Source organism: Apodemus sylvaticus, chromosome 14, assembly GCF_947179515.1.
Source record: "Apodemus sylvaticus chromosome 14, mApoSyl1.1, whole genome shotgun sequence".
Classification (NCBI taxonomy): domain Eukaryota; kingdom Metazoa; phylum Chordata; class Mammalia; order Rodentia; family Muridae; genus Apodemus; species Apodemus sylvaticus.
The window spans coordinates 39,021,520-39,039,284 of NC_067485.1; positions in this window are offsets into that span (position 1 = coordinate 39,021,520).

A 17,765-nucleotide genomic window follows, 5' to 3' on the forward strand; every position below is an offset into this window, starting at 1 on the left:
ATGACCAGGGCCACAGCGCTCGGTCTCCAGGAAGAGCAGAAGACCTGGTGTGCACCCAGAGACAGTCTGGGAGCTCGCAGTATGGCTTGCTCCTGCGGCCCAGAGCTTGGGTCCCAGTCCTGAGGCCTCTGGCAGGAGCCCTCAGCTCAACTCTCTCTGCTTCCGGATCCAGATCAGCCTGGGCAGCAAAACCACATCTCCAGGTCCTGCAAGAGGCAAGAGGGGCTTCCGGGCAGCCAGCAGGGAGATGTCAGTGTGCTCCGGTGAACCCAGCGGGCCCCAGCAGGAGCCTTCGGGTGCCTGCTTTGGGATCTGAACGACCAGGGCCACAGTGCTCGGTCTCCAAGAAGTGCGGGAGACCCGGTGTGCACTCAGAGGCAGTCTGGGACCTCGCAGCATGGCTTGCTCCTGTGGCCCAGAGCTTGGGTCCCAGTACTGAGGCCTCTGGCTGGAGTCCTCAGCTCAACTCTCTCCACTTCCGGATCCAGATCAGCCTGAGTGGCAACACCCAGGTCCTCTCCAGGTCCTGCAAGAGGCAAGAGGGGCTTCTGGGCGGCCAGCTGGGAGAAGTCTGTGTGCTCCAGTGAATCCAGCGGGCACCAGCGGGAGCCTTCGGGTGTCTGCTTCGGGATCTGAACAGCCTGGGCAACAGCACCCTATCTCCAGGCAGTGAAGGAGGTAAGCTGTGCACCAGAGGCCACCTGGGAAAGGGCAGCTTGCACAGGTGAGTCCAGCACTGACAAGACCAACTAACACCAGTGAGAACTAGATGGCAAAAGGCAAACGCAGGAACATCACTAACAGAAATCAAGGCAATATGGCAACATCTGAACCCAATTCTCCTCTACCAGCATGTCCTGGATACCCCCATCACACCAGTAAAACAAGATTTGGATTTAAAATCACTGGTCATGATGCTGGTACAGGAACACATGAAGGACATACTTAAAGAAATTCAGGAGAAAATGGATCAAAAATTAGAAGCCCTTGCAAGGGAAACACAAAAATCATTGAAAGAAATCCAGGAGAACACAAAAGCCAATAATGAGGAAACACAAAAAACACTTAAAGAAATACAGGAGAACTTTGGTCAACAGGCTGTGGTCATGAAAGAGGAAACACAAAAATCTCTTAAAGAATTACAGGAAAGCAAAAACAAGCAAGTGAAGGAGCTAAGCAAAACCATCCAGGATCTAAAATCAGAAGTAGAAACAACTAAGAAAACTCAAAGGGAGACAACTTTGGAGATAGAAAGCCTTGGAAAGAAATCAGGGGACAGAGATGCAAATATCAACAACAGAAAACAAGATAGAAGAAAGAATCTCAGATGCTGAAGATTCCATAGAAAGCATGGACTCAACAGTTAAAGAAAATGCAAAATGCAAAAAGCTTGTAACCCAAAATATCCAGGAAATCCAGGACACAATGAGAAGACCAAACCTAAGGATTATAGGCATAGAAGAGAGTGAAGATTTACAACTTAAAGGGCCAGCAAATATCTTCAATAAAATTATGGAAGAAAACTTCCCTAACCTAAAGAGAGAGATGCCCATGAATATACAAGAAGCCTACAGAACTCCAAACAGACTGGACCAGAACAGAAATACTTCCCGTCAAATGATAATCAAAACACCAAATGTTCTAAACAAAGAAAGAATATTAAAGGCAGTAAGAGAAAAAGGCCAAGTAACATATAAAGGAAGACCTATCAGAATCACAGCAGACTTTTCACCTGAGACTATGAAGGCTAGAAGGTCCTGGGCAGATATCATGCAGACTCTAAGAGAACACAAATGCCAACCAAACTACTATATCCAGAAAAACTCTCAATCACCGTAGATGGAGAAACTAAGATATTTCATGACAAAACCAAGTTTACCCAGTATATATCCACAAACCCGGCCCTACAAAGGATAATAGGAGGTAAACACCAATACAAGGAGGAAAAATTCACCATGGAAAAAGCAAGATAGTAACCTTTCATGAAACCCAAAAGAAGTTAAGCAATCAAATCTAAAAAATAACGTCAAAAATTATAGGCAGTAACAATCACTATTCCTTAATATCTCTTAACATCAATGGACTTAATGCCCCAATAAAAAGACACAGACTAACTGACTGGATATGTAAACAGGACCCTACATTTTGCTGCTTACAGGAAACACACCGCAGGGTCAAAGACAAACACTACCTTAGAGTAAAAGGCTGGAAGACAATTTTACAAGCAAATGGTCTCAGGAAACAAGCTGGAGTAGCCATTTTAATATCAGATAAAATGGACTTTCAACGCAAAGACATCAAAAGAGACTCTGAGGTACACTTCTTGCTGGTCAAAGGAAAAATACAACAAGAAGAACTCTCAATCCTGAACATCTATGCTCCAAATGCAAGGGCACCCTCTTTCATAAAAGAAACTTTATTGAAACTCAAAGCACACATTGCACCTAACACATTAATTATGGGTGACTTCAACACTGCACTTTCCTCAATGTACCGATCAGGAAAACAGAAACTAAACAGGGACACAATGATACTAATTGAATCTTTGTACCAATTAGATTTAACAGATATATATAGAACATTCTATCCTAAAACAAAAGAATATACCTTTTTCTCAGCACCTCATGGTACCTTCTCCAAAATCGACCATATAATTGGTCACAAGAGAGACCTCAACAAATATAAGAAGATCGAACTAATCCCATGCCTCCTATCAGATTACTGTGGAGTAAAAGTGGTCTTCAATAGCAACAAAAACAACAGAAAACCCACATACACGTGGAAACTGAACAACATTCTACTCAATGATACCTTGGTCAAGGAAGAAATAAGGAAAGAAATTAAAGACTTTTTAGAACACAATGAAAATGAAGACACAATATACCCAAATCTATGGGACACAATGAAGTCAGTGCTAAGAGGAAAACTCATAGCCCTGAGTGCCTCCATAAAGAAAATGGAGAGAGCATACATTACCAGCTTAATGACACACCTGAAAACCCTGGAACAAAAAGAAGCTATTTCACCCAGGAGGAGTAGAAGGCAGGAAATCATCAAACTAAGGGCAGAAATCAATCAAGTAGAATCAAAGAGAACCATACAAAGAATCAATAAAACCAGGAGCTGGTTCTTTGAGAAAATCAACAAGATAGATAAACCCTTAGCCAGACTGACCAAAGGGCACAAGGAAAGTATCCAAATTAACAAACTTAGAAATGAAAAGGGAGATATAACAACGGAAACTGAGGAAATCCATAAAATCATCAGATCCTACTACAAGAGCCTGTACTCAACACACCTGGAGAATCTGGAGGAAATGGACAATTTCCTTGACAGATACCAAATACCAAAATTAAATCAGGACCAACTAGACCATCTAAACAGTCCCATAACGCCTAAAGAAATAGAAGGTATCATAGAAAATCTTCCAACCAAAAAAAGCACAGGACCAGATGGTTTCAGTGCAGAATTCTATCAGACCTTCACAGAAGAGTTAACACCAATACTCGTCAAACTGTTCCACAAAATAGAAACAGAAGGAACACTACCCAATTACTTCTACGAAGCCACAATTACACTGATACCAAAACCACACAAAGATCCAACAAAGAAAGAGAACTTCAGACCAATTTCCTTTATGAACATCGATGCAAAACTACTCGATAAAATTCTTGCCAACCGAATCCAAGAACACATCAAAACGATCATCCACCATGATCAAGTAGGCTTTATCCCAGGGATGCAGGGTGGTTTAATATCTGGAAATCCATCAATGCAATCCACTACATAAACAAACTCAAAGAAAAAAACCACATGGTCATTTCATTGGATGCTGAAAAAGCATTTGATAAAATTCAGCATCCTTTCATGCTTAAAGTCTTAGAGAGAACAGGAATTCAAGGCCCATACCTAAACATAGTAAAAGCAATATACAGCAAACCGGTAGCCAGCATCAAACTAAATGGAGAGAAACTTGAAGCAATCCCACTGAAATCAGGGACCAGACAAAGCTGCCCCCTTTCTCCTTATCTTTTCAATATTGTACTTGAGGTACTAGCCCGGGCAATTCGACAACATAAGGAGGTCAAACGGATACAAATCAGAAAGGAAGAAGTCAAACTATCATTATTTGCAGACGATATGATAGTCTACCTAAGTGACCCAAAAATCTCCACTAGAGAGCTCCTACAGCTGATAAACACCTTCAGCAATGTGGCAGGTTATAAAATCAACTCAAGCAAATCAGTGGGCTTCCTATACTCAAAGGATAAGCAGGCTGAGAAAGAAATTAGGGAAATGACCCCTTCACAATAGCCACAAACAGTATAAAGTATCTTGGGGTGACTCTTACCAAACATGTGAAAGATCTGTATGACAAGAACTTCAAGACTCTGAAGAAGGAAATGGAAGAAGACCTCAAAAAATGGGAAAACCTCCCATGCTCATGGATTGGTAGAATAAATATAGTTAAAATGGCCATTTTGCCAAAAGCAGTATACAGATTCAATGCAATACCCATCAAAATCCCAACTCAATTCTTCACAGAGTTAGAAAGAGCAATTATCAAATTCATCTGGAACAACAAAAAACCCAGGATAGCTAAAACTATTCTCAGCAACAAAAGAAATTCTGGGGGAATCAGTATACGTGACCTCAAGCAATACTACAGAGCAATAGTGTTAAAAACTGCATGGTATTGGTACAGTGACAGGCAGGAGGATCAATGGAACAGGATTGAAGACCCAGAAATGAACCCACACACCTATGCTCACTTGATCCTCGACAAAGAGGCTGAAAACATCCAATGAAAAAAAGATAGCCTTTTCAACAAATGGTGCTGGTTCAACTGGAGGTCAGCATGCAGAAAAATGCGAATTGATCCATCCTTGTCTCCTTGTACTAAGCTCAAATCCAAATGGATCAAGGACCTCCACATAAAGCCAGACACTCTGAAGCTAATAGAAAAGAAACTGGGGAAGACCCTTGAGGACATCGGTACAGGGAGAAAGGTTATGAACAGAACACCAATAGCATATGCTCTAAGATCAAGAATTGGCAAATGGGACCTCATAAAATTACAAAGTTTCTGTAAGGCAAAGGACACCATCAAGAGGACAAATCGGCAACCAACAAATTGGGAAAAGATCTTCACCAATCCTACCTCAGATAGAGGGCTAAAATCAAATATATATAAAGAACTCAAGAAGTTAGACTCCACAAAACCAAACAACCCTATTAAAAATGGGGTACAGAGTTAAAACAAAGAATTCTCACCTGAAGAACTTCGGATGGCGGAGAAGCATCTTAAAAATGCTCAACTTCATTAGTCATTAGGGAAATGCAAATCAAAACAACCCTGAGATTTCACCTTTCACCAGTCAGAATGGCTAAGATTAAAAATACAGGAGACAGCAGGTGTGGAGAGGGTGTGGAGAACGAGGAACACTCCTCCACTGCTGGTGGGGTTGCAAATTGGTACAACCACTCTGGAAATCAGTCTCCGAAAACTGGGCACCTCACTTCCAGAAGATCCTGCTATACCACTCCTGGGCATATACCCAAAAGATTCCCTACCATGTAATAAGGATACATGCTCTACTATGTTCATAGCGGCCCTATTTATAATTGCCAGATGCTGGAAAGAACCCAGGTATCCCTCAACAGAAGAGTGGATGCAAAAAATGTGGTATATCTACACAATGGAGTACTATTCAGCCCTTAGAAACAATGAATTCATGAAATTCTTAGGCAAATGGATGGAGCTAGAGAACATCATACTAAGTGAGGTAACCCAGACTCAAAAGGTGAATCATGGTATGCACTCACTAATAAGTGGATATTAACCTAGAAAACTGGAATACCCAAAACATAATCCACACATCAAATGAGGTACAAGAAGAAAGGAGGAGTGGCCCCTTGTTCTGGAAAGACTCAGTGAAGCAGCATTCGGCAAAACCAGAACGGGGAAGTGGAAAGTGGTGGGTGGGAGGACAGGGGAAGAGAAAGGGGCTTATGGGACTTTCGGGGAGTGGGGGGCTAGAAAAGGGGAAATCATTTGAAATGTAAATAAAAAATTATATCGAAGAAAAAAAAAGAAAAAAAAAGAAACAGAGGAGAATTATGATATACATTGAAATCATTAATCAATGCTAGAAATAGCTGATAGTTGAACATACCAAAATTAGCATCTGGAAAAAAAAAAACCTATCAATGTCAAGCAGTGAGAGTGAAACAGTGGTGAACTCTAAGAAAGAAAAAAGGGTCTGGGCCAGATGAATTAAGATCAAAAGGAAACTATGGAAACGGTAATTAACATTCATGGCACATGTCAGGTTCTCATACTTAAAACATATTAAAGACTTGACCAAAAAAAAAAAATCTTTTACATGATAAAGACTGTCAGCTGTGTCATAGCATGTACAACTAACATGCACTTTCTTCCTGGTAAATAATTACTAGGAACAAAGAAGACAAAACAATAAAGCCTTTTACAATGGTTTTAAAACTTACATACAATAACTAGAAACAAACCTCTTCAAGGAGGTGAAAGACTGCAACAACTACAACATAAAGACATAGTAAAGAGTGACAGAAGAGACCCTAAAAGATGGAGACAATGGGGCATGCTCATGGCTTGACATAAGTAATATTGTGAACCTAGATATGCTACTGAATCAGATCAATAGGTCATATTTATTAGTGGGTAAAATTCCAATGAGATTCTTTGTAGATAGTGAAAAAAATTTAAAGGTCATATTAAGAGGAAAAAATGGTTTTTAAAAATACCAAAATATGTGCTGGAGTTTACAAATTTCTTGATTTCAATTTGTACTAGAGACCCACAGTAACAAACAGCATGGTATCATCACACCAACAAACATGCAAAGAGGTGATCCAGAAGTAGGGCAGGTGACATGGTTTAGAGGGCCAAGGTGCTTGGCACTAAGTGATCTGTGTTGGTTCCAGAGATCCAAAAGTGGAGAGAGAAGAATGGTCCTGCAAGTTGTCTTCTGACCACCACAAATGCTTTTGGTGTATCCTACAACAACATTTAGTGTGGAAACCCACATGATACACACACATAAAGTTACTTTAAATGTGCTAATCTAAACTCACAATTGGATACCTATTTAATATTTGAGAAACAAATTATAAAATAAAACACATTAAAATATTACTAAAGAAAGTATTTGCATGTATTGAACAGTGAGACTAGATCTGTATCTTTCACACTGACACATTCACTTCATAAAGAGATGATGTAAGAGATCTGAATTTTGACATACCTAGGTATACTGTTGAACATTTTAGAAATGTTCAATGTATTTTGTCATCAGGAAAATATAAATTAAATATAAATTAAAATGTGTTCAAAGATCATCCCACACAACCAGAATGCGTATATTCAAGCAAATAAATTTTGGCAAGAAATGGAAGAAAATGAATGCTTATGCATTGCAAGTGGGTATATAAACAAATAGAACTATTATAGAAATCCTAACAGACGTTCAGAAACTGAAAGCAAAACCCTCAAATGTAGGTATTCTAGTACAGCATATATCATCAGATATTCAGAAAAATAAAACAACAAATAAAAGGAGATTTTTAAACACACACACACAGACACACACACACACACACACACACACACACATGAACTTTAGGCACAAAGAAAGGAAAATTATGCCCTTTGTTGGAAAAGATTAAACTCATTACTATCTTAGGAGAAATAAGCCATATTGGGCGGTTCCTCAGAAAACTGGAATGACACTTCTGGAGGACCCTGCTATACCACTCCTGGGCACATACCCAGAGGATTCCCCAGCATGCAATAAGTGGACCACATGCTCCACTTTGTTCATAGCAGCCCTATTTATAATAGCCAGAAGCTGGAAAGAACCCAGATGTCCCTCAATGGAGGAATGGATACAGAAATTGTGGTATATTTACACAATGGAATACTACTCAGCAATTAAAAAAAATGAATTCATGATATTTTTAGGCAAATGGTTGGAACTGGAAAATATCCTAAGTGAGGTAACCTGATCACAAAAGAACACACATGGAATGCAGTCACTGATAAGTGGATATTAATTAGCCCTGAAGCTCTGAATACCCAAGACACAATTCACATATCGAATGATTCCCAAGAAGAAGGAAGGAGGGCCCTGGTCCTGGAAAGGCTTGATGCAGCATTGTAGGGGAGTACCAGGAAAGAGAAATGAGAGGGGGTTGATTGGGGAATGGGTGGAGGGAAGGGGGCATATGGGACTTATGGGGAAGGGGGAACAGGGAAATGAGAAATCATTTGGAATGTAAACAAAGAATATAGAAAGTAAAAAAATAAAGCTCTAAACACATACACACACACACACACACAAGAAATAAGGCACACTGAAAAAGACAAATGTCAAGTGTTTCCTTTTATGTGAAAAATATAGATTGTGGGAGGAGACAGGGGAGATGTACAGAGGGTCAGGAAATTTAACAGGGCTATGTAGCAATGGGGAATGGGGAACAGGGCCAGCCAACAAAAATAATCTCAGACTCAAGGAAAGCAAAAGCTTCCCAAGACCCAATGGGGATAACATTAGCTAAAAAACCCAACAAAGGGGAAAAAGAACCTGTAGAGACCATACGGAGAGGTTAGGCATGGCCCTCCTTTGAGGAATGGGGCCACTCACCCTTCTCAAAAACTTTAATCTAGAATTGCTCCTGTGTAAAGGAAAAACAGGAACAAAGAGTGGAGCAGGGCTAAAGGAAGGGACATCCAGTGACTGCCCCAACTGGCGATTCATCCCATATGCAGCCACCAAATCTAGTCACTACTGGTGATGCCAAGATGTGCTTGCTGATCAAGAGCTGTCTCCTGAGAGGAAGGTGTATGCCAGAACCTTACTGATACAGATGTGGATGCTTGCAGGCAATCATTGGACTGAGCATGGCAACTCCAATGGAGGAGGGAGGGGAAGGACTGAAGGAACCCGAGGTGTTTGCAACCCCATAGGAAGAACAACAAAATCAACAAGCCTGATTCCTCAAAGATCCCAGGGACTAAACCATCAACCAAATAATACACATGGAGGGACCCATGGCTCCAGCTGCATATGTAGCAAAGGATGGCCTTATCTGGCATCAATGAGAGGGTAGGCCCTTGGCCCTCTGAAAGCTTGATGCCCCAGCATAGCGGAATGCCAGGGCAGTGAGGCAGAAGTCGGTAGGTGGGTACGGGAGCACCCTCATAGAAGCAGGTGGAAGTGGGTGGGAGAGAGTTTTGACGGATGGCAATCCAGGAAGGGGAATAACATTTGAAATGTTAATAAATAAAATTACCAATAAAAATAAAAATTAAAATAATATATTGTTAACATTTAAACATATATGTATATATAAATAATGTATGCACATATAGTACAAATGTAGAAATGGGAATGTGATGGTGGTAACATCACCAAAGCTGCTCACAATGAAAAAAATCAAATAAGGATCAAAGGAATATATAAATATATCTTAGTACATTTTCCATCATACATAGATTTAGATTAAGTCATATAAAAGAATGCATTGTCCTCTTTGAGGACAAGAAGGCAACAGAAAAGACATATTGTAGGAATCGATGAGAGCCAGGTACAATTAACTGTAAAGATGAAATGCTATTCCTAAAAGCATAATTTTGTATAATTAAAATGTAGATAAAAATAGAAATATCATGAAAATATGAAAATTAAATTGTATCATGCATTTATTAGTATGTAAAGAAGAAAAATCAGTATTTTAATATTGAATAAAGGTAGATTTTAAAGTAAAATTATTAGAAATAAAGAAGCATGTAAGTTCTTATATAAAAATATATAAACCTATTAAAGAGGAAGGCAAAAATTATCCTAGATGTAAACATACCAAACCAGAACAGCCTTACAAATATTCTGAAACAAAGACTCATGGAGCTAGCTGAGAGAACCAATAGATAAATATAGGATTATTCTTTTTTTCCTATTTTTTCTGAACATTTTTAATGAAGAAATGTTGACATTTTTTAAGCTGCTTTATATCTATTGGCAGAATCATGCAATTTGAATTCAAGAGTCTATTCACTTACTGTGAATGTACTACATTAATCCTTTCAAAGATATGGAATAAGATGTAAGATACTAGATTCAAACTCAGTTAATCATGGTCAGTGACCTTTAAACGCTCTTGTTCATTTTGGATTAATAGTATTTAAATTAAAATGATCTCTGATTTAACCTGAAAGAAATAGTTCTATAGTTTTGTTGTTGTTGTTGTTGTTGTTGTTGTTGTCGTTCTGGCCCTGTTACTTTTAATATTGGGGTTACATTGGTTTAAAAGCATAAGCTTCATAGCATTCTCTTGCTTTGGGAATTTATTTGAAGTAAATATTGAGATACGTGAATGTTGAGATAATTGTTATTATAAGGCTGTAAAAATTTGAGCAAGTAAAACAGTGTAGAAAATATGTACATTATAAATCTATCCTATAAGAATTGGTAAGTATGCTTTCTCCCTATTGAACTCTAACAGTGTTACATTAAACATTTAGAAGCCTGTATCAAAGCCAACAGCACCATGCTTATGTCTTTACTGTTGTGTGATTACTTTAGTGTTTTGCTTACTGTTACCTACGTGTTTGACCTTGGTGTAACAGAAAATACATTACCACTGTGAGTCTCTTCAATAACCTCATGCTTTGTAGAGTGCATTTTCCACTCATGGAAGGTGTGTTCCTACAAAACCTCTTCTGCTTTATTTACTGTTCTCTTGGATAGATCCAGTATCTATAAAACAATAAATGTGAGCTATTATTTGTCTATCAGGCAGACACATTAAAAGACCAAGGGCTTTGTTAAAAGACCAAGGGCACCATTTTCTAACACACAAAGTTTCTCATTTTCTCCAAAATAGGTTTACTCTTTATATCATCAGATAACATTCTCATCTCTAGTATACATCATGTCCCTCAGGAACAATAAATGTTGGGTTTTTGTTGTTGTTGTTGTTGTTGTTTTTCCTGGAGAAAACTTATTAGTATATTATTTAGGGATTGATAGCACCCAACATAAGAAATGTTTCTTTGTGTCTACCTTCATCTCTCTATAGCCAAATTAATCCACTGGTGTGCAGTGCCCCAAATGCATTTTGGTGTTATTGTGAATTGATTTTATTGGTCTTACATTTACCAAAATTCCATCATTGTACAGATCAATAGGAGACTACCACTTGCAACTCTTTCTTGAATCAATGAACTTCTGTTCAATTTGTATAGACTTCCCATAGGTACAAAAACATTTCCTGTCATAGCATTTTACCTAGGAATTCTATGTGGGATGGGCATAACTCCTGCCATATTTTTGAGTGATCCATTTTTATGCTTTTTATCATCACACCTTGATTGCTTAGCATTTCACAAACCCCACAGACTTGACAGTTTCTGCACTGAGATCCAGCAAAATATCTGATGTTCTATATGTGATCTATGTTGAATACCTGTCTGGAGAGGATGCTCTTTACAGAGAAACACTGCAGTATGACCACTTACCTATATGAATAGGGTTACAGTAAGAGAAATAGTGTATCTGTTAAACATAAAAGAATTGGAAGGTCAATATTTCCAATAAAATAATGTTTGAAGGCCTTTTTCTCTTCAATTATTATGGTAATAGGTAATAGCATCACAAATCTGGCAGTGAGCAGTTATTAAGCATCATATATGCTACACTCTATATCTGTACTAGACGGTGGAAAAAGCCTCAGTATCTAGCCATGCTATGCATAGGAATGCACCACTGAGATTCCCTACTACTCTCTATAACATATTTATGACTCTGTATGAATTATAAAATGGAAACATGCATTGCAGAGGGAATTAAATTTGCTAATGTTCTCCTTCCTTCAGTATTTTTGTCTGGGAAAATTCAATGATTTCTTTTAACAAATTGCTTCTTAAACCGTTGGGGAATATAGAAAATTGTAGTAACAAGCATATGAACCTAGGTGTCCAGAAACAGTTTTGACTTAATGTAGTCAGAAATACAAGTTTGATTAATTATTTATTCCTAGTGGTTTGAGTGTAGAGAAGTCTTATCTTTGCACCTTCCTAGCATATAATTACACTGAGATTTGGGTTATAAAGTGGGTTTTACTATGGGAAAAACATTCTAATTATTTATTTTCTTTCTTGACAATAAAGTCTAGTTACTCAGTAAAGTTAGTGAAGAGTCTCCAGTGAATTCCTTTAGTCTAGATAGCAATTGTTTTGTGCTCTTGGTACCTTTCTTTAGAGGGGTGCCATTCCTGAGTTTTCTTTATGTGAATGAAACATTAACATTTTCTTGAGAAGGATTTCATCTTGGTTATCTCTGCTGCTTATTTTGCATTCATTTGCTCATATTTTAGGTTAATTTCTCTCATCTTACACACTCTAAGTTTTATTACAGTAATATTCCCAGTATCTAAGTTACAGAATCCACCTGAATGATATGGGGTTAATTTCTATATTAACATGTAGAATACAGAAAACATTAGGATCATCTTGATTAACTATTTATTAGGTGTAGATAAGGAATAAAATCTCTGTATACTCTGAAATGTGAGCTCTCCATACTTCTTTTGCTGTATTGTGTAACAAACACTCAAAATTGTGGGATCTCTAAATACATTTTTGTATGCACAAGAAACATTGAAACTGTGTTGCTTGTGGCCTGTAAACATTCTAGTTGAATGTCATGCTTCGTTGTTAGAGTTGGATGCATTCTTTTGGTTAATAGATATTGGAAGATAGTCATGTGTTTCCTCAAAGATAAGCAACAACTCCCAAATACTCTGTGCCTCACAAACAATCTTTGTGAGTATGCAAATGAGGACTGTAGAGGAGGTGCTATGGAGGCACTAACTAGGATGCTTCCCATTAGGAATATTCCTCTGCTATCTGAGCTTTGGAATAGGAACAGAAAATGCTCTGAGGGATCCACATTATAGTAGATGGAGTGTAAATTGAGATGGGACTTGTAAGAAGAATGAGAAAAGTTTCTGAGAGGAAGCATTGGAGAATACTAGGCTTAGCAAATAAGTTTCCAAGGAAAGTTTGAAAGAGTTTAATGTGATATGTGTTTCTGGAAGACTAGTATGTAGTAAGGACAGTTTAATGAAGAATCAAGTGGTACAGACTCTGACACTGAATGTGCTAATACTGTAAAGGTGATTCCTTGCATGTGAATCACTCCAAAGTAGTTCCTTAGGGATGCCCAGTATTGCCCACCCATGTATGAACAGAGCATCTGTGACTAGACTTACTATCAAATTATGGATGTATTGATATATGTTGATTTTGTCTGATCTTGTCTGATCTCCAAAGCTAAACAGATTTGGGCCTGATTAGGACTTATGTGGGAGAAAAGCTTGAAACCTTAATACTGTGCTGTATGCTAATTGGATATTAAGTGGATATAATCTTGAAATTCACTGGAGAATTTGAGAGCAAGATAGAGATATATTTAGAGATAGATGTAGAAGCATATGTAGATAGAAACATTAAGTTAAAGTATATGTGACTAAAAATTAGAAGTGAGTAATTAGATCAATGAAAGATATACATTGTATATCTTATAATGAAATATATTAAGGTAGTTATCCTGCATGGATATATTGCATACACTAGAAATGGAGAACTTGAAATCAAATCAAACTTTGGGCTTCTGGACCATGAGAGGTGTGCAGTATAAATGTTGGTACATAAAATTCTCTAGGACTTTTCAGAAGAGAGATGTGGATGATGAACAGGTTGTTGTCACCAATTCTGGATAGAGCCAGTTAGACAAAAGGATAAAGGTGATATGGTGCTGTGGCTAAAAATGAGTCCATTCCTGTTTACATCTGGACAGTGTAAGCAATGTGAGATGATTATATTAAGGTAGGTCAATGTTCTGTGTGTGAGCCTCAAAATGATGAAAATTAATGGTTCATTGGTAATGATACTTGTACAAATTCCTGTTTTGAGTATGAAGATCAATGCCTAACACAAGCAATTTTGGTTAGAGTTTTATTTCTTTTATTTTTATTAAGAAGAGACAGTTCATTATAGGAATATGAACCTCAAAAAGCAAAGAATGTTGAACTTTGGTGAGCTACTTGATTCATGCATTTAAGGCTGATTTATGCATTAGGGATGTGATATAGCTCTAGGAATGGAGCTGCCCATTTAAGGTTGTCTATAGATTTAGATTTTTGAGAACCTGTTTTAATAAGGCTTCTTAAACCCTTACCAGACCAAAGAGGATCTGGACGGATCTGGACCTGTTTAGAAGTAGTTGTTTTTTTCTTTTGGGGGGGGGGGGTAATTCTAATCTGCATTGTCAGGATTCCAGCAGTCCAGTTCAGTAGTGTCAGGATAACAACAGTCCAGTTCACCAAAGAGGAATTAGCAATGACAGCATGAACAAGCAAAAGCAACCAGGCCTCTGCCGAATCAGCATGAGTCAGCAGGAGCAACCAGAACCAGCAGGAATACCAGGAGTTCTCTGTCATATCCCTCTCCATGAAGGGAATATTGACTAAGAATTGAGACCAACAAATACTTTCATGGCAAGCAACCCAAGTGTGTGGTCATTGTCTGTTGAGTGTACTTATAATTTCTGCAAACATTACATGTCCTCTTAGAAGTCTTGCTTCAGCAAACTATCATATAAACCTATTTTAGCAAAACATCTGATGATTCTGCTTCAGCATAATGAGACTGCATCTCATGACACAACCAGTGGTCTTAATCCCTAAGACAGCCTGCTACTGAGACAGTAGTGATACAGCCACTTTGTAAATCAGTGTGGATATTCTCAAAGCCAAAAATATATCTACTGCATTGGCCAGCTATATAAGTATTAGTCTTATATTAAAAAACATATCCCACTACAGAAATATTACTTTATCAGTGTTCATTGCAACTATATTCACAAATAGTTGATAAATAGAAATCATGTCCAACAAATTATAAAAAGATAATTTTAAAAACATGTTATATATACAGAATGGAATTTTAGTCACCTTTGCAGAAAAATGAAATTATGACATTTACAGCTAAATAGATGCAGTTACTCTTATCCAATCCAGACCAAGTTCTCTCTCCCATATGGATACCAGTTTGAGTCTTTAAATTTGTGTGCTTAAATTGAAGTACCTGTAGAAGTCAGGAAAGGAGAAAAGCTCCTGAGATGGAAGAGCAAGATTTCCAGGGTTGGGTGAATAGAAGATCATAGTAGTTATTAAAAAGATAGGGGTAATTCTGGGGCTGCAAGGGTTTAGTGGGTGTGGCATGCGGAGAAGAATAAAAGATTGTTTATGAGAGTAAATAACACTAAAAATGTTTTAAAAGGGCCACATGGAAACACATTATTATAGAAGCTTCTCCCAATATATACATATACAAACAAATGATTGAAATGCAATCTTCTTACAAGACTGTCAGGCCCCTTCCAGATATAGCACACTATTGAACAGAGAGGACATTGCCAAGTATGGGTTACCTACCTTTGAGTTCTTTGTCAGCTTATTCCTTAGAAACTCAAAACAAAACTGCTTGTTATCATTACAGTCAAGTATGCTCTGGAACTTAACAGTAAGTGAGACCCTAATTGCTAAAGAGTCCATATCATCTGAATCATGGGAAATAGGGAAATCAAACAGTCAATAAGCTTATTCTTTATCAGCAAGCTTTCAAAGTGCTATAGGATGTATATGTCTGTGAAGAGGGAAATAAATCATTAGTCTTTGCCAGATGCGATCCTTGTTGGCTATAATAATGAATGGATTATCAGGTTATGTCCATTCGTATAACAGCATAACAGCAGCATGAGCATTATCAGAGAAACCATTGTACTTTCTGATTGGATTGCTCGAAAAAATGAACCATACCTGTTAATGTTAAATGGGTCAAGAACCCATGGCTAGGTAAGTCCTAGAGTCTATAGGAAAAATGCTGCTGTTCTTTTAATGGTGAACATAATTTATATTCCTATAATATTTCATAATTTAATACTATTATTAAATTGTTTCTCAGATACCTATCCTCATACATTAGTAGAGTTCTTAATCCTCATCGATGAAGCAACTTCTCTGTAGTAGTAGAGATTAATACAAAGATTGCCCATGGGTAAAAATCTAGAGTATGAGACAAATGTACTCCGAAGCCCCAAATCTGTATTATACCTTTTTCTCCAAATTCTCAAAGATCATAATGGAAGATCGGGAGTATGTTGCTTGCATCTTGGTTGTCAACCTGACTAAATCTTGAATTAAATAAAAATCAACCATCTGGGTACATCTATGAGAAATTATTCTTTTTTTATATGTACTTTTAAGATTTATTTATCTATATTTTATGCATATGAGTACACTGAAATTGTCTTCAGCACACCAGAAGAGGGCATCAGATTCCATTATATATGGTTGTAAGATCCCATATGGTTGCTGGGAATTGAACTCAGTACCTCTGGAAGAGTAGCCATTGCTCTTAATCTCTGAGCCATCTCTCCAGCTCAAGAAAAGTTTCTTAATTAAGTTATTTGGAGTGGAAAGACATATTTTAAATCTACGCTTTTAAGGTAGGAGGATTTACCTTTAGTCTAGGACATACCTTCTGGTGGCAGCCTATATAAAGGACATGCAATAAGGAAGCTTGCTCTCTTTGCCTGCTTGCTTTCACTTTTGCTGGCATTCCACTGATTCACTGACAATAAAACCTAATTCTTTAGGAATTTGGCTTATACTAAAGATCAGTTAAGACTTCCATCATTGTGGACTGCACAGTTACTGAGTATATAATGTATATTATGCAAATATATTATATATAATATAATATATACTATAATTTGTTATATGGAATAAGTAATACAAATTATACATGATATGTAATGTTTAATACATAACATTTAATATATATGTGATAGGTGATATATGATATGTGATATACAATATGTGATATATGATATATGAAAGTGATATATAATAGGTTAGGGTTAGGGTTAGGGTTAGGTTAGGGTTAGGGTTAGGGTTAGGTTAGGGTTAGGGTTAGGGTTAGGGGTTAGGGGTTAGGGTTAGGGTTAGGGTTAGGGTTAGGGTTAGGGTTAGGGTTAGGTGGTTTCATTTTAAGAATCAGAATTAGAGGAGGATTGATGCGAAATAGCATTTCCAAGAAATGACAGTACCACCAAACAAGAAGTCCTAGCAACTCCAACTGTTCACTTATGATCTGTATAAAATCAAATCAGCAAAAATTCTAGGGTGGAATTTTTAGGCTTCACTTTCATCTGAGGAGTTTTTGGCAAATGATGATGACTGGGCTGAAATCACTTTTCATCAGTGATACCAGCCCTGAAAGTATATCCACGTGCCAGTGGAAGAATCTGTACCTATGCACATCCTGGGAGTGATATTCTACTCTGATGCCTTAAAAAGAGTACCTGGTACCGGGAAGGAAAAGAGATCGTGGATATCTGTGAGGAGTTGGAGTGGAAAGAGTGGCAGAGAATCTGATCAAAACACCTGATATAGTTCTAGTATAGTTCTGAAGAATAGGAGACAACAGGAACAGAATTGGTATTTGTGTGCTTCCTAGTCTTTCTCCAGTTTTTATTTATTCATGTATTTATTTATTCATTCATTCACTCATTTATTCATATTAAAGTATATCATTTCTCCCTTTGTTTTGCCTCTGTTTAACTGCACCCTTGTACCTGCCTTTCCTCTCTCTGGAATTT